Source organism: Neofelis nebulosa, chromosome 5 (genome assembly GCF_028018385.1).
Source record: "Neofelis nebulosa isolate mNeoNeb1 chromosome 5, mNeoNeb1.pri, whole genome shotgun sequence".
Lineage (NCBI taxonomy): Eukaryota > Metazoa > Chordata > Mammalia > Carnivora > Felidae > Neofelis > Neofelis nebulosa.
In genome coordinates, this window is record NC_080786.1 from 42,957,934 (window position 1) to 42,972,383 (window position 14,450).

The window sequence follows — 14,450 nt, forward strand, 5'->3', positions numbered from 1 at the left end:
TGCTGATTTTACTACCATAGTGATCTAAGCACTAATACTGAGAGGAAAAGGGAAAGACTGAAACATGGGTTTAAAAAAGCAATTTTTGTGGTTAAAGAAAATACTAGGTTAAAAGGTGATGAAAGTGGAAGTATGATTGAAACTAGTGAAAATGTCGAGAGAGATTTAGGAGGCTTTTTATATAACGCTGAAGGCTTCTCGATCTTGTATCTATTGCATAGTGTATATTGACCTCCTAGATCTCATGACCTCTGATTGCTAAGAGAATTTCTTTTTCATCCTTCCCATTTACTCTACCATGGGTTCATCCACATTGATTTAACACACCATCATCTAAAGAATGTGATAAGTTGGTGTTTATATCTGTCAAGGGACCAAGGAGATGAAAACGAGGCTTCACCAAAAGGTGTAATTTTAGGTTGTTGGATACCCCTGCATTTTTCTTAATTATTTCTGACATTTTATCTATTTCACCATGAGCTTCCTTGGAGGTTACAGATAAAAAAATGTTCTTCGTGACCCAGAAGAAGAAATACATCTTCTCTTAATAAATCCCACCTGAAATCATATAGAGGAAGGAAAGAAGGAGTAACAGTTGACATTTATCACTTGTACTGTTTCATTTGCTAAACTCTTTTTGGACCTGAAAGATAGTTTCTTTTCAGCATGAAGAAGATTCCAGATAAAATGTGAGGGTCTGAGAAAAAAAAATTTTTTTGGACAAACTATATAAGGAGCTGTCCAAGGGGACATTGAGATGTAAAACCTGCATGGTCTGTCTGTCCTTATCTTAAATACTCTGAAGATAAGACAGCATTTTTAAAATTGGTGTATACCTAGCATTTAGCATATAGTAGGTATTCCGTCAGTGCATCTTGAAATACTTTGAGTTTTAAACAGCATTTTAGTCAAGATACCATGACTCCTTCAGGAAATCAATGTGCTAAACCAGAACAACAAGCATAAACTAATAATGACCATAGAGAGTGTCTCCATTATATAGCACACCTAGAGCCTAGTGTGAAGATTACTCTTTGTATGTGATAGAGGATGTTATCGAATCTTTGGTTTAAATTTTTTTCTTGGCTTAAGAGGTTATGAAAGATGGCAGACCTTCTTGAGAGATGCCCCAGTGAGCTGTGCCTCCTGGCATTCATACTTCTGTGTAGTACTCCTCTATGTTGCATCTAGGCATCCTCTGTAGAATCAATGGAATGCAATAGAACTATATGTAACTTCTTTTTAAGTTTTATTTATTTTGACAGACAGAGAGAGAAAGGGAAAGAAAGAGAGAGAGGGAGAGAGAGAGAGAACCTCAAGCAGGCTCAATGCTACCAGCACAAAGCCTCATGTGGAGCTTGAACTCATGAACCATGAGATCATGAACTGAACCAAAATCAAAAGTCAGATGCTTAGCTGACTGAGCCACCCAGGTGCCTGTGTAACTTTTTTTTTTAATCTAAAAAAAATTTATTTTTTTTAATTTTAATTTAAAAAAAGTTTTAACAAGTTTTTATTTGAATTGCAAATGACAATAACTTTGAAGGCCAAGTCATAAGAAGCCTAGTAGCTTCTCTCTTGCTTTCTCAGAAGGATCACCCCTGGGGAAGCCAGCCACTATGCAAGAAACCTAATATTCCTGAGCCTGGCATGCCATGAGTGAGTCCAAACTAGCCACATGGAAAAGCCCCATGCGGAGACAGAGATGCCAGTCTGCTTCACAGCATTTGGCCTTCTCAGCTAAGGTACCAGACTTGTGAGAGAAAAGCCATTTCAGACGGTAGTCCAGTGGAACCTTCAAATGACAATATTTATGGCTTGCATCTAATTGTAATCATAGACCCCAAGCAAGAACCAGTCAGTCAATTCATAGAACTAAGTTTTGGAGGGGTTGTTATATGGCATCAGAAACTAGAATAATTTCTTATAAGGTCATCAGAGTGTAATAGAGTTCAGCTACACTCATGGACTATCATTTATGAAAGAGGATTCCAGAAGTTTGTGAAATAATGTTTTGAGTTTAAAGTAATGAATTGAACTAAATATATGAATAGCTATGCCTAAAATTGAAATCCATTAAAAAATCTGTTGAGAATTGGAATGAGGAAGAGGAATATCTAAGGGATAACTTAAAGGAGCTTCAATTATTATGAATCAGAATATACTCATAGTATATTCTTCAGGTCCAGAAGTATAAGGAGGTGCAATAGATCAGTGAACTCCCACAGGCATAGATAAAAATAAGTTTAGGTATAATTCAAGAAATTCCTGACATTCTATATAATATTTTAAACTTCTGTTAATATAATTAATTCCTTAATTTTAATTATTTTCTATTTGCATATGGTGTTTTCAGATTTCAATTTATTCTACTATTTTTCAGTAAGATCTCCTTGTACTGGTTGATGTTAAGAGTAAGTGTCTATTATTAAATATGGTTTTTTTTCTGATATGTGTTTGGAAATACAGATCCACTGAGGTGTAAAACTTTTGCTCTGACAGGTTAAAAGAAGCCAGGAGACCACTATGCATGAGCAAATATTTTACTAATTACCTCTTTGTTTAGAGGTCAAGACTAAACAGGGGTGCCTGGGTGGCTCAGTCAGTTAGGCGTCTGACTTCAGCTCAGGTCATGATCTCACAGTTCGTGGGTTCAAGCCCCGCGTCGGGCTCTGTGCTGACAGCTCAGAGTCTGGAGCCTGCTTTGGATTCTGTGTCTCCCTCTCTTTCTGTTCCTCCTCCACTCATGTTCTGTCTCTCTCTCAAAAATAAATAAGCATTAAAAAAAATTTAAAAAAAAGGCTAAACATGATGGAAAGTAGTCTCAGCAATAGATATTAGACAAAAACCAAAGGAAAAGAAAAGAATTTATTGGAGGATATATTTTTCAGACTGATTATCTTTATTAATCAATTCATTTAAACATTTACTTATTCAACTTTAATCAAGTACCTATTATCTGTTAAGGATGTTGCAAAGTGTAAGATGGTGCAAAGGGATAACTGGAAAGAAGACAGAGAAAGCCTTTGTCCCCAAGGAGACTGCAGTTAAGTGATAAAGCCAGTGAATAAAGGCAAGTAAACAAATAAACAAAAAGTCAACATAGATCTTTAAGATGTCAAATACTGAGGCATGTTAGAAATTCTAGGTAATCCTCACATACCTGTTGATAATATAATCCTGGAAAAAATATTCCGTATCGGTTGAGTTGTGAAGGCAACTCATGATTAAAAATAGACACTGGAACGTATGTATACTTAGATTTTCATCTTTCTCTTTGTATGTGTCTGTATTTAGGCCAGTAATCATATTCATTTGTTCTGTTTACATGTTTTTTTCATTGTTCTTTGGCCATGTACGAAATTTGGCAATGGAAAATAATACTGGTAATCAAAGTATTAGGACTTCATTCTGGACATTTTCTTTTGTTTATTTTTTTGGCTTATGAGATTTTTTATTCAGATATGTTTAAGCTATTAAGAAACCCTCTGCTGAGTTCCTAGTATAATTTACTATATATTTTGTAAAGTTTATTTATTTATTTTGAGAGAGAGAGAGAGAAAGAACAAGTCAGGGAGGGGCAAAGAAAGGAGAGAGAAAGAATCCCAAGGAGGCTCAACACTGCCAGCTAGATGTGGGGCTTGAACTCACCAACATGTGATTATGACTTGAGCTGAAGTCAGACGCTCCATGACCCAGGTGCCCTAATTTAGTATACTTTTTGGTTCTGGAATTTCTGTTTTGTTGTTTTTTGTAGTTTTCAATTTCCTGACAAGATGTTCCATTTTCTTGTTTATCTTCCTAAACACGTAACTATAGATATATTATAGAATGCAGCTCTCTACTCCATTATCTCGACACCCTACGGTTGTTATCTCAACTGACTCTTGTTTCTACTGGTTTTCATTCATTTGCCTCCTTTCAATTTATAGTTAATTTTGATTAAGGGTCAATTATTTGCCTGAAACGTTATATTCATAACAGGTTTCTAAATAGGATTCACGCTTGCTCCTGGTGGGTGGCTAGGACATTTGAAATCCAAACTAACTTAATGTACTCAGGGTTTTTGATATTTTAAAGGTAGGCTTTAGTACTTGCTAGAGATAGTCTACTTGTAGTTTCTCTTCATTCCAAGATAATAGCCTTTCAGGCTCCTATTTTAGACAGTGCTGGTGAGGATGTTTACCAAAACACGCTCTTTAGGCAGACGCTGGAATCCAGTAGGGACCCTCCTGGTTCAGAGGCCTTTGGAAGTTTTGCTCAGTTCTGCTCTGCGGATGCCTCTAGTGCAAAAATGATCATCCCAGGGCACCTGGGTGGCTCAGTCGGTCAAGCGTCTGACTTCAGCTCAGGTCACGATCTCACAGTTTGTGGGTTTGAGACCAGGGTCTGGCTCTGCACTGACAGTGCGGAGCCTGCTTGGGATTCTGTCTCTGTCCCTGGCTCTGTCTCTGTCTCTCTCTCTCCTGGCCCCTCCCCCACTCTTTCTCTCCCAAAAATAAATACATAAATTAAAAAAAAAATGTTTTATCTAGCTTTTCTGGTTGTTCTCAGTGAGAGGGTTGGCTCAAGTTGTTTATTTCAACATGACTTAGAAGCAGAAGTTCTGCATTCATCTTTGTTTTCATTCTTTTAAAAATTTAAATGAAAGTCTCGGGGTGCTTGAGTGGCTCACTTAAGCATCTGACTTTGGCTCAGGTCATGATTTCACAGTTCGTAGGTTCAAACCCTGTGTCGGGCTCATTGCTGACAGCTCAGAGCCTGGACCCTGCTTCGGATTCTGTGTCTCCCTCACTCTCTGCCTCTCCCCTGCTCTCTCTCTCTCTCTCTCTCTCTCAAAAATGAATAAACATTAAAATTATTTTTAATTTAAAGGAAAAATAAAATATAAATTGGTCACTGTTAAAAAATTTAGATCTATATCTATATATTAGTTCCTTTTCACAAGGAAGTTAAGGTTTTCCTTTTTACAAAGAAATTTTAAGTTGTTTTTATTTAACTGTTCACAGGTCCTATGTCCAGATCTTAACAACAGAAATTCAGGTTGCAAAACTTTCACATCCAATAGTCTGCTCTTTGGTGTATGTGAATTATTAGTTAAGAACAGACTAAGATCATTTGCAGAATCCTTCTTTAATAAATTTTATTTTAAAATTAAAGTTCAGGGGCACCTGGGTGGCTCAACAGGTTAAGTGGCTGACTCGACTTTGGCTAAGGTCATGATTCCAAGGTCGTGGGATCAAGCTGTCCATATTGGGCTCTGTGCTGAGCCTAGAGCCTGCTTGGGATTCTTGCTTTCCCTCTCTCTCTCTCTCTCTCTCTGTTCCTCTCGTCTGCTCGTGTGCTCTCTTGCTCTGTCATAAATAAATAAATAAATAAATAAATGTAAGGTTCAGGGTTTTTTATTATAATATACTGTAGAAATTAACTCTGATTGGCAGTCTTGGGCAGTTCTGAGGATCTCAAAAATGGAAGCTAATGGATAGACTCTTCAAAGGACTGTTTTAGGTTGAAAACACTGTAAACATTTTTATTATTTATTTATTTATTCATTCATTTATTTTTTCCAAACATTTTTATACATTGGGTCTGTCTGATCAAAACACTTGTTTTGTTTTGGAACCTGATCAGCAGGAAAAAGTATCACTATATATATATATATATATATATATATATATATATATATATAATATGTATAACCATTATACTGAGTAACTTCTTTCCTTATTTTTATCTTTATTTTTTTCATTTACATTTCAGTTAACATACAGAGCAATATTGGTTTCAACAGTAGAATTCAGTGATTCATCACCTACATACATTACCAATCAATGCTCATCACAAGTGCCTTTTTTTTTTTTTATTTTTTTAACATTTATTTATTTTTGAGACAGAGAGAGACAGAGCATGAACAGGGGAGGAGCAGAGAGAGAGGGAGACACAGAATCCAAAACAGGCTCCAGGCTCTGAGCTGTCAGCACGGAGCCCGACACGGGGCTCGAACCCATGGACCGTGAAATCATGACCTGAGCCGAAGTCGGGCGCTTAACCGACCAAGCCACCCAGGCGCCCCTTTTTTTAATACTCATCACCCATCTAGCCCATCCCCCACCCACATCCCTCCATCAACCCTCAGTTTGTTCTCTATCATTGAGTCTCTTGCTGTTCTCTCCCTCGCTCCTCTTCCCCTCTTCCCATATGCTCAAATTGTTTCTTTTTCAAGTGCTGTTATAGTTGCCTCCTGTATTGCATAGCTGTAACAACTCTGTAGGATAAATACTATACTTTTCATATTATGCAGAATTCAAATTACTTATTTACTTATTTCCCTGGAGGAAGAAAATATGATCTTTCTTTGGGGGGGGAAATGGGTTTTAAGAGAGTTTCAATAATGTTCCTAAGATCATGGGGTCAATAACTGGCATACAGGGATTTCCACTTTGACTTAAGTCTTTTGAGCCACATTATCTCTTTACATTTTGGGACAGCTTGTTTTCATGGAATTCAAAAGGAAAAGTTATGATAAAAAATAGGCTTTCTCTGTTAAATTTAAAGGATTAAAAGACTGATATAAAACTGAAAACAATCTTGCTGCTGTGCCCATTTTTCACCTCATCTTCAGAATTGTGATCTATATTGGGTTATACCTACCTCACAAGACTGTTAATAGTTTTTTTTAATGGACACAAAATAAAATAGTATAAAAATATACGTATATCAGAGTATAGCTTTTCAATCATATTACTGGACATCAAAAGAATGAGATCTACCACTGATGAGGAATAATGTTAACCAGTTATTAGTTAAAGCAAGTCATTATAAGCTCATTAATAAAGCCATACTTTTCTCAAACTTGTACAGATTTCTTTAGGGAAACTTCTAGATTAAAAATAAATTTTATTATTTTAGCTGGGAGCAGTGCTTTCTAAAGTCACAGAAATTATATAGCTAATTAGTAGTGTTAGTTACCAGTAATGCTAGCAATCCCCAAAAGACAAACTATTGTCTTTTAGCCAAGATTATAAGAATTTTAATATCCTTGACTGGTTACTTTCTCTGTGCTTAGCTCCAAAACATCCTTCAAAGTCACCTCATCTCATAGGTAATTATTCTTTTTATTTCACATGATGATTTTTTCCCCTTATATGATGAGGTAAAGTTTGATAATGAACAATTGACCAAAACTTTCAAAATTTAGGTGTCACCTTGTTTATAAACTTATGCTTAAAAATCTCAGAATCATGAGCATAGTAAATCTTTTTTTAGTTTTCTCCATAAAATGATGCATACAGAAATTTTCTAAACAGTTCCAAAGTCAGATGCTTTAACTTGTCATATTATTAAATGATAATTGAATTCTACCATTTTATTCATATTTTAAAGTGTCTCATCCTAATAGAGTATTATATAAAAATTATTCTTTTAACATTATAGCATAGCAAGACTGCCTATTGGATAGTTATTCACATTAAATTTATTTTCAATATCCACAAGTACAGATTATAGAATGCCAGTGAACAATTAGTGCTTTTCTCACTAATGTAAATTAAAAAAGATGCCTAGACTGTTGAGAATATAAAACTAAACTATTAAATGCAGAGTTATTTTATAATAACATGTTAATTTACAAAATATTAATAAGGCTTTTGTGAACTAAAATAACTACTGGGACTGGGAGCCAAGTGTTTTGAAAAGATGAAGTAGTTCTAGAAGATTCTCTCAGCAGCCTTGGTGTATTTGTGTGACATCCCAAGTGAGTCAGGTTAAGGGATGGAAGTCAGCACAAGAAATGGATCTTAGGGAAGGGTAGAAGAAGAGTACAGCACAATCTTCCTCACCAATCAGAAAGAAATATAACCTGAAGGTATGGGTTAAACTTGAGGGACTCACATGCTGACATAGCCCTAGAATTCTCAGTTTCTAAATGTCATTTAAACACATATTTGATTTTTGTGTTATAAAGTATGTTACTTTCATTAAAATCTTTATTATATCTTTATTATGTCTTGCTAACCGTTCTATTTTTCTGTATTTAGAAGATAGTGATTTTGCGGTCTAACAATAATACATGAAACTAATTACATGGAAATTACATTTTAGTGTTTCATTTTCCTGAGATAGTTATTATATTATGTTATTACACTTAGGTTATTTCTTAATTCTCACAACTACTCCTCAGGGAATGTATTATTATTCTCCTTATAAAGGCTCATATTTGGTGGGTTAAGTTCACTTAGACAATGTGTTAGCAGAACCGTTTTCTAAACCCAGACTTTTTTTTGACTGATGTCTTTTTTGCAGTTAATCATGATGCAAAAAATATTTTGTTTCCCCAAAGCTGAGAATACTTTCAAGCCATGTGCTTTTTTTTCTATACCTAAAGATTGTATAACCAATCATCACTAAAAAGTGAATATGTCTTCAGTTTTGTTTTCCTCCTGAAGTGATTATTTATTCCCTCTATTTTATTTCTAAGTTCTTATTTGCAATGTATTTGCAAAATGCCTGAGGTGGTAGGCAGTTGCATGAGTGGTGTTGGATGTCTTATAGGAGATCCAATCTTTAAGCTTAATCTCAATAACACTCTTAGTGGTGCTATTTTGCACCAAAAATTATTACACATATTTTTGACTATCACAGAATGGCTGAGTTTGGACAGCCTTTGAAAAAAAAAATGTATCTTTGGGCAGCCACGTTTTGTTTTTTTTTTTTGTTAGCATTTTCCATGGTGTTTCATGTCTCTTTCTTTCTTTCTTTCTTTCTTTCTTTCTTTCTTTTCTACCAGTCTAATACATCCATGTCATATTTTTTCCCAGCCTCGTTATCATTTTTTAAATATGTCAACTGAACATATTTTTAAAATACAGTTTTACTTAAAACTCTGATGAATGAAATTATAACACCAAAATATCAAGTGATAGATTTTAGATGTCTTTCTTGGTGCCCCCCTCAAACACATCACATAAGTGGCTGCCTAATATACTAAACTATAAATGTTTTGAGCAAAGGAGCTTATGTGTATTTGTTTTTGTATAAATCACAGTGTGTGTGTGTGTGTGTTTGCTCATATACACATGTACACACAAAAGACTACTTTCATGCATTGCTACATTTACACATATACTTGCAAGTATTATAAATGTTTTGAATACAAATATTATCTATCGCATCTGACTATCAATAAGACAAGTCCTAATTGGAAACAACTTATGGAGGACTTTGAGAAAACAATTAGACATTTTACCCTTTCACTACACAAAGCAAATCGTACATTGAGGCAGATAAATATCAGAATGAAATTTATAGGAAAATATCAGAAGTTGAATAACCATATATCTTTCAGCCAGTTCCACACTAATTTAAGATTAAAAATTAAACAGCAAACCTAGGTTTTAGTCAGGCATCCTTGTCATGCTATTATATCCAGTGTTAGTCGCACCATCTAAATTAAAGATAATTAAAATTTTAGTATAGCAATTTGTTAATAGCACTCATGAGTAAAAAATTATACAAACTGACAAAAGTCAATGTTTTCTTTTGTGATTTCAAAGTTATTCACCAACAGGAGGCTGTAAAAAAAAACATGCAAATGGGAAAACTGTACCAACTAACTAGTATATTTAAATGAAATCTATTTACCTTTTATCCAGTCTGAATAGATGCTTTTTAATTATTGCTAATTGTTTAAGATGCCTTTGCATGCCCCCAGAAGATTTAGTCTGAATAAATTTAATTCCTTTAAAATCTCCTTCAGTTACAGGCAAATACAGTAAGAAGCCCCATAGGTATGGCAGTAAAATAGTCATAAAGGCAGAAGCATTTAAATGAGTAGAGCAAGGAAGTCTTCCCCAAAAGAGGCAGAAAAGCTATATGGCTGGAGACGCCAGAACCAAACATGAAACACACAGTTGAAACATTTAAGATGACTGTGAAAAAGGTCCATGTTCACTCGTTAAAGAATGCGCTAGGGCAGACTAAAGCATATGAATGGTTCTTTCACAGGCCACAGAGTCCATTCAGCCTGTGGACATTGTGATTACCCGACAGAAATAGATGGGCCTAATTAATATTCTGAACATACCTGGGAGAACATTCTTAAGGAAATCATCCTCTGGTGGTTTGGAAATTTTTAAAAAAGAAAGAAAGAAAACTTAACAGTAAGCATTAAAAATTGGATCTAGATAACAAAGTCAACTGCTCTCAAAGTTTAATGCCAGCTGCAAACAGGAGTCTTGTTTGTGTACATTTCTCGGTGTAAATGGCTGTGCCTTGTGAAATAAAGTTGAAGAGCCCATTAGTAATTCTGTTCTTGCGATTTTATCAAGTAATGTAAAAATCAGCTACGGAAAGCTTGTCATAGTGGACTTGCAGATTCATGTAGCGATGAATAATCTAGCGATTGGTCAAGTTTGTATTTATTAATACAACATGTGTATGGTGAAAATACAATAGCAGAAAAAAAACCTTCGTATTTTAATGAAAAAGTGTGTATGTATTGCTTGGAGAAAGAACCACCTGCAAAGAATGTTTAAGTGACTTCAAAATGTTTTCTAAATAAATCATTAATTTAAATATTATTTTTCAGTATATGATTAAATCTAAATTTGCCATACACAGTTATGATATAATAAGCTATAAACTTTTCAGTTTGTAAAATAGTGAGCATTTTACATTTTGAATATCAATTATGCAAGATTAACTGTAATTGTACTTTAAAAAATTGGCTGTTGCAAATAGGGACCTAAAACCATTACTAATTTAGAAATATAACAAAAATGGGGTATAGGACAAATTTTATGAGCTACTTCTGTTTTTTCTGAGTATATAGAAAAACATATATCATATGCATATTTATATATAAATGTATGCACACATACATGCATACATACATACACATTAAAGAAAGAACAGAGGATAACATTAAAAAATATTTAATAAAACAAGATTGGAGAATTGAGTATCAAAAGTACCCATCCTGTTCAAATACCTGCATTTAACAAAGTAATTCATTCTGAAATGAGAGTCAAGTGTTTAGTGCCCAAACCTAATACAGTACATATAAAGCAAAATCCCTATTGAAATGAATGGAGCTATTCATTTCCGAGACACAAAAAGCTGTACTTTCTTTGTCTTGCCACTTTAAAGCCCCTTGATAGCATTTTTCCTTTTTATAGTGCTTTAGGTATAGATGCTTCTCTGCTCAAAAATCATTGAAAAACTACAAGTAGCAAATACCTAAATATGCAGCAGATGTATAAGTGCTCCTTGGGATAAATAGATTATGGACAATTAACTGCCATCACATCCCTGTCTCCGTTTCCACTCGCTCCTGTAGTGCACACCTGTGGCTTATTAGGAATATAACCAAAGTGGTAACACAGATTCCAGGTTCAAAGGTAACCTAGGAAAATCTGCTTCCTTACCTTCTTGAGTGTTTCTTATGCAAAGAACAAGAAGCAATGTAGGAACATTCAAGAAAACACTTGTAAAACACTTGTAAAGAACCCCATGTTGTGTTTTCATCTGATTCAAACAAACCAAACCAACTGTAAAAAAAAATTATGAAAAAATCAAAGAAATATGAACACTGATTATATATTTGATGACATTAAAAATTATTTTTTTTTCAGTTATGAGAATGAGATTGTGTTTTGGGGGGTGTTTTTTGAAGTATTTGCAGATGAAATGATGTGCTGTCTGGAATTGCTTCAAAATAATTGGAATGAGTAGAAAGTGTCTGGATATATTATGGTGATTTTAAACTATGTTCTTTGATACTCCTCCTTTCAAGATCTGGATCTTGATTCCTCTCTCCTCCAATAGAAGTTGTATGCAGTGACCTACTTTTAACAAATAGAATATGGCAGAAGTAACTGCGTGATTTCCAAAACTAAGTCATAAGAATCATTATGGCTTCCTCTTTCTTCTCCTTCCTTTATCTCTTGCTGTGTGTGCAAACGGTGGCCATGTCATGAGAACAATCCAGTAGCCCTATGTGGTGAGGAACTGAGTCATTTACCAACAACCCCTGAGGAACGGGGCCTCCTGCCAATAACCTGTGGGACAAACACCTCAGAAGTGAGCCCTCTGGCCCTAGACAGACTTTAGGTGACCACAGTCACATCTTGCCTGCAACTTCCAAGTGACTCTCAGAACCACTCAACTAAGCTGCCCCTAAATTTCTGACCCACAGAGAATAAGAAAATACATGTTTATGGTTCTAAGCTACTAGATTGCTGTTGTGTTGTGGATTTGGGGTTTTCTTTTACAGCAATAGATAGTGTAGTATCTATAAAATTAGTTATCTGTTGAGTTTTTGATGCTGGATAATGAACACATGAGAGGTCATTATAGAATTTTATCTACTTTCATGTATATTTTAATAACTTTAGGGTATAACTTTTGAAACTGGTTTTCATTTTTCTTTATTTTGCAAGGATGTAATTTAAATGAAAACTATTGACATTTTAGTTAATATGTAGGAACTTGTAGTTTCCTTTAAAAAGAGTCCTTCTAAATCCCTTTGCTAATTTTTTCTCTAATAATACCTTGAAACATTTGGATTACGCTCACCCATTTCCAGCAACTTTCCAAAAAATAAACCTTAATGGAAAAGCCACACTAACAAAAAGATGCAGGGCTATAAAGTAGAGGTAGCACTAAAAAAAAACTTGGGGAAGTAATTTAGGTGTCCCCCCACAACATAATCTTTAGCACTCTCCCACAAATAAGCATACTCTGTGAGTAAAACAGTGTGCCTCCTTTTTTTTTTTTAATTTTTTTTAACGTTTTATTTAATTTTGAGACAGAGAGAGACAAAGCATGAACGGGGGAGGGTCAGAGAGAGGGAGACACAGAATCTGAAGCAGGCTCCAGGCTCTGAGCTGTCAGCACAGAGCCCGACGCGGGGCTCGAACTCACGGACTGCAAGATCATGACCTGAGCCGAAGGCGGCCGCTTAACCGACTGAGCCACCCAGGCGCCCCAACAGTGTGCTTTCTTGATAAACACAGCTTCCAGATAAGATCCCTTGAGCTCTGACTATAGCAAAATAAATATGAAAAGATATTATCTTTAAAGATTGTTGTGATACGATTACCTAAATTCTACCTAAAATGAGTATAATCAGCAAATAATGTATTTAATAGCCTTGAACTTAGTACTAAATGAAATTGAAGTACATTTTAATTTAAGGAAAACAAAAGTTGTCTTTTTTAATAGAGTGGCTTTCTAAAGGGATTAATTTCTAAAGTTTTCAGTTTGAGCATCTAAAAATGTAAGTTGCACATATTATATTAAGTAGAAAGCATATGCATATCAACTATGATCAAACATTTATAAAGGAAAATAATGCATTTTAGACACATACCATGTTTGATACATTTTATTATACCAATTTCTCATATTTTTCCTGAGTTATCTTTTTTTCACAATTATGGAGAAAAAAATAAACTTGAAAGGCAAATTCACTTGCTAGGACTACACAATTAAAATTAGTCATTCTCAATTTCAGATTGGAGCTTCCCTGAATCTAAATCCCCAAATCACATGGAGTATCACTATTTGTCTAGCAAGGTGTTCCATTCCGTGCGGACCAAAAAGAGGACAGCATAGCTTCAGCCCTCAGTGCACATTGACATTTTTAGAAAACAAAACATTAAATGGAAAATATTAAGGCCTGAAGATTTTAGTGATATACTGCAAGGCACTGCTCTAATTGAAAAGGAAATCTACAAGAATTTGGGATGTATGTGATCAGCAGCAGTTGGAAAAGATTTATGCAGGAGTTGAGATTTTAGGTGAGCTTTAGCAAAAAAAAGAGAGAAGGAAGTATAGGGATATTATAGGTTAACTTCATCTCCATTCCCAGACATCTTTCAATTGGAGGAACTTCAAATAAAAGTCCTGAATGACAGGGGCTCCTGGGTGGCTCAGTCAGTTAAGCATCTGACTTCAGCTCAGGTCATGATCTCGCGGTTCATGAGTTCGAGCCCCTAGTCAGGCTCTGTGCTGACAGCTCGGAGCCTGGATCCTGCTTCGGATTCTGTGTCTCCTTCTCTCTGCCCATCTCCCGCTTGTGCTCTGTCTCTCTCTGTCTCTCAAAAATAAATAAATAAATAAATGTAAAAAAATTTTTTTAAAAAAAAGTTCTGAATGATGACATTTGAGAGAAAGTCAGCTGTGGAAATCCTGGAACGCCTGTTGCCTTCTCAGAGCCCTGTTTTTGCTTCTTGTTGGAATGCAGATGTGATACTGGATATGGCAAGAAAACACTGTGGGGGTCACTTCACTGAGGGACTCAACCAGCACCGGCAACTGCTTATCCGAGGCTTCTCCTAATGTAACAAAAACAAAACTGTATTTGTTTATCTCCGTAGTTGGGTTTCCTATTACTTATTGCCACAAACATTCCTAATAGATTTGGAATAATCTACAGTATTCCAGGTAAG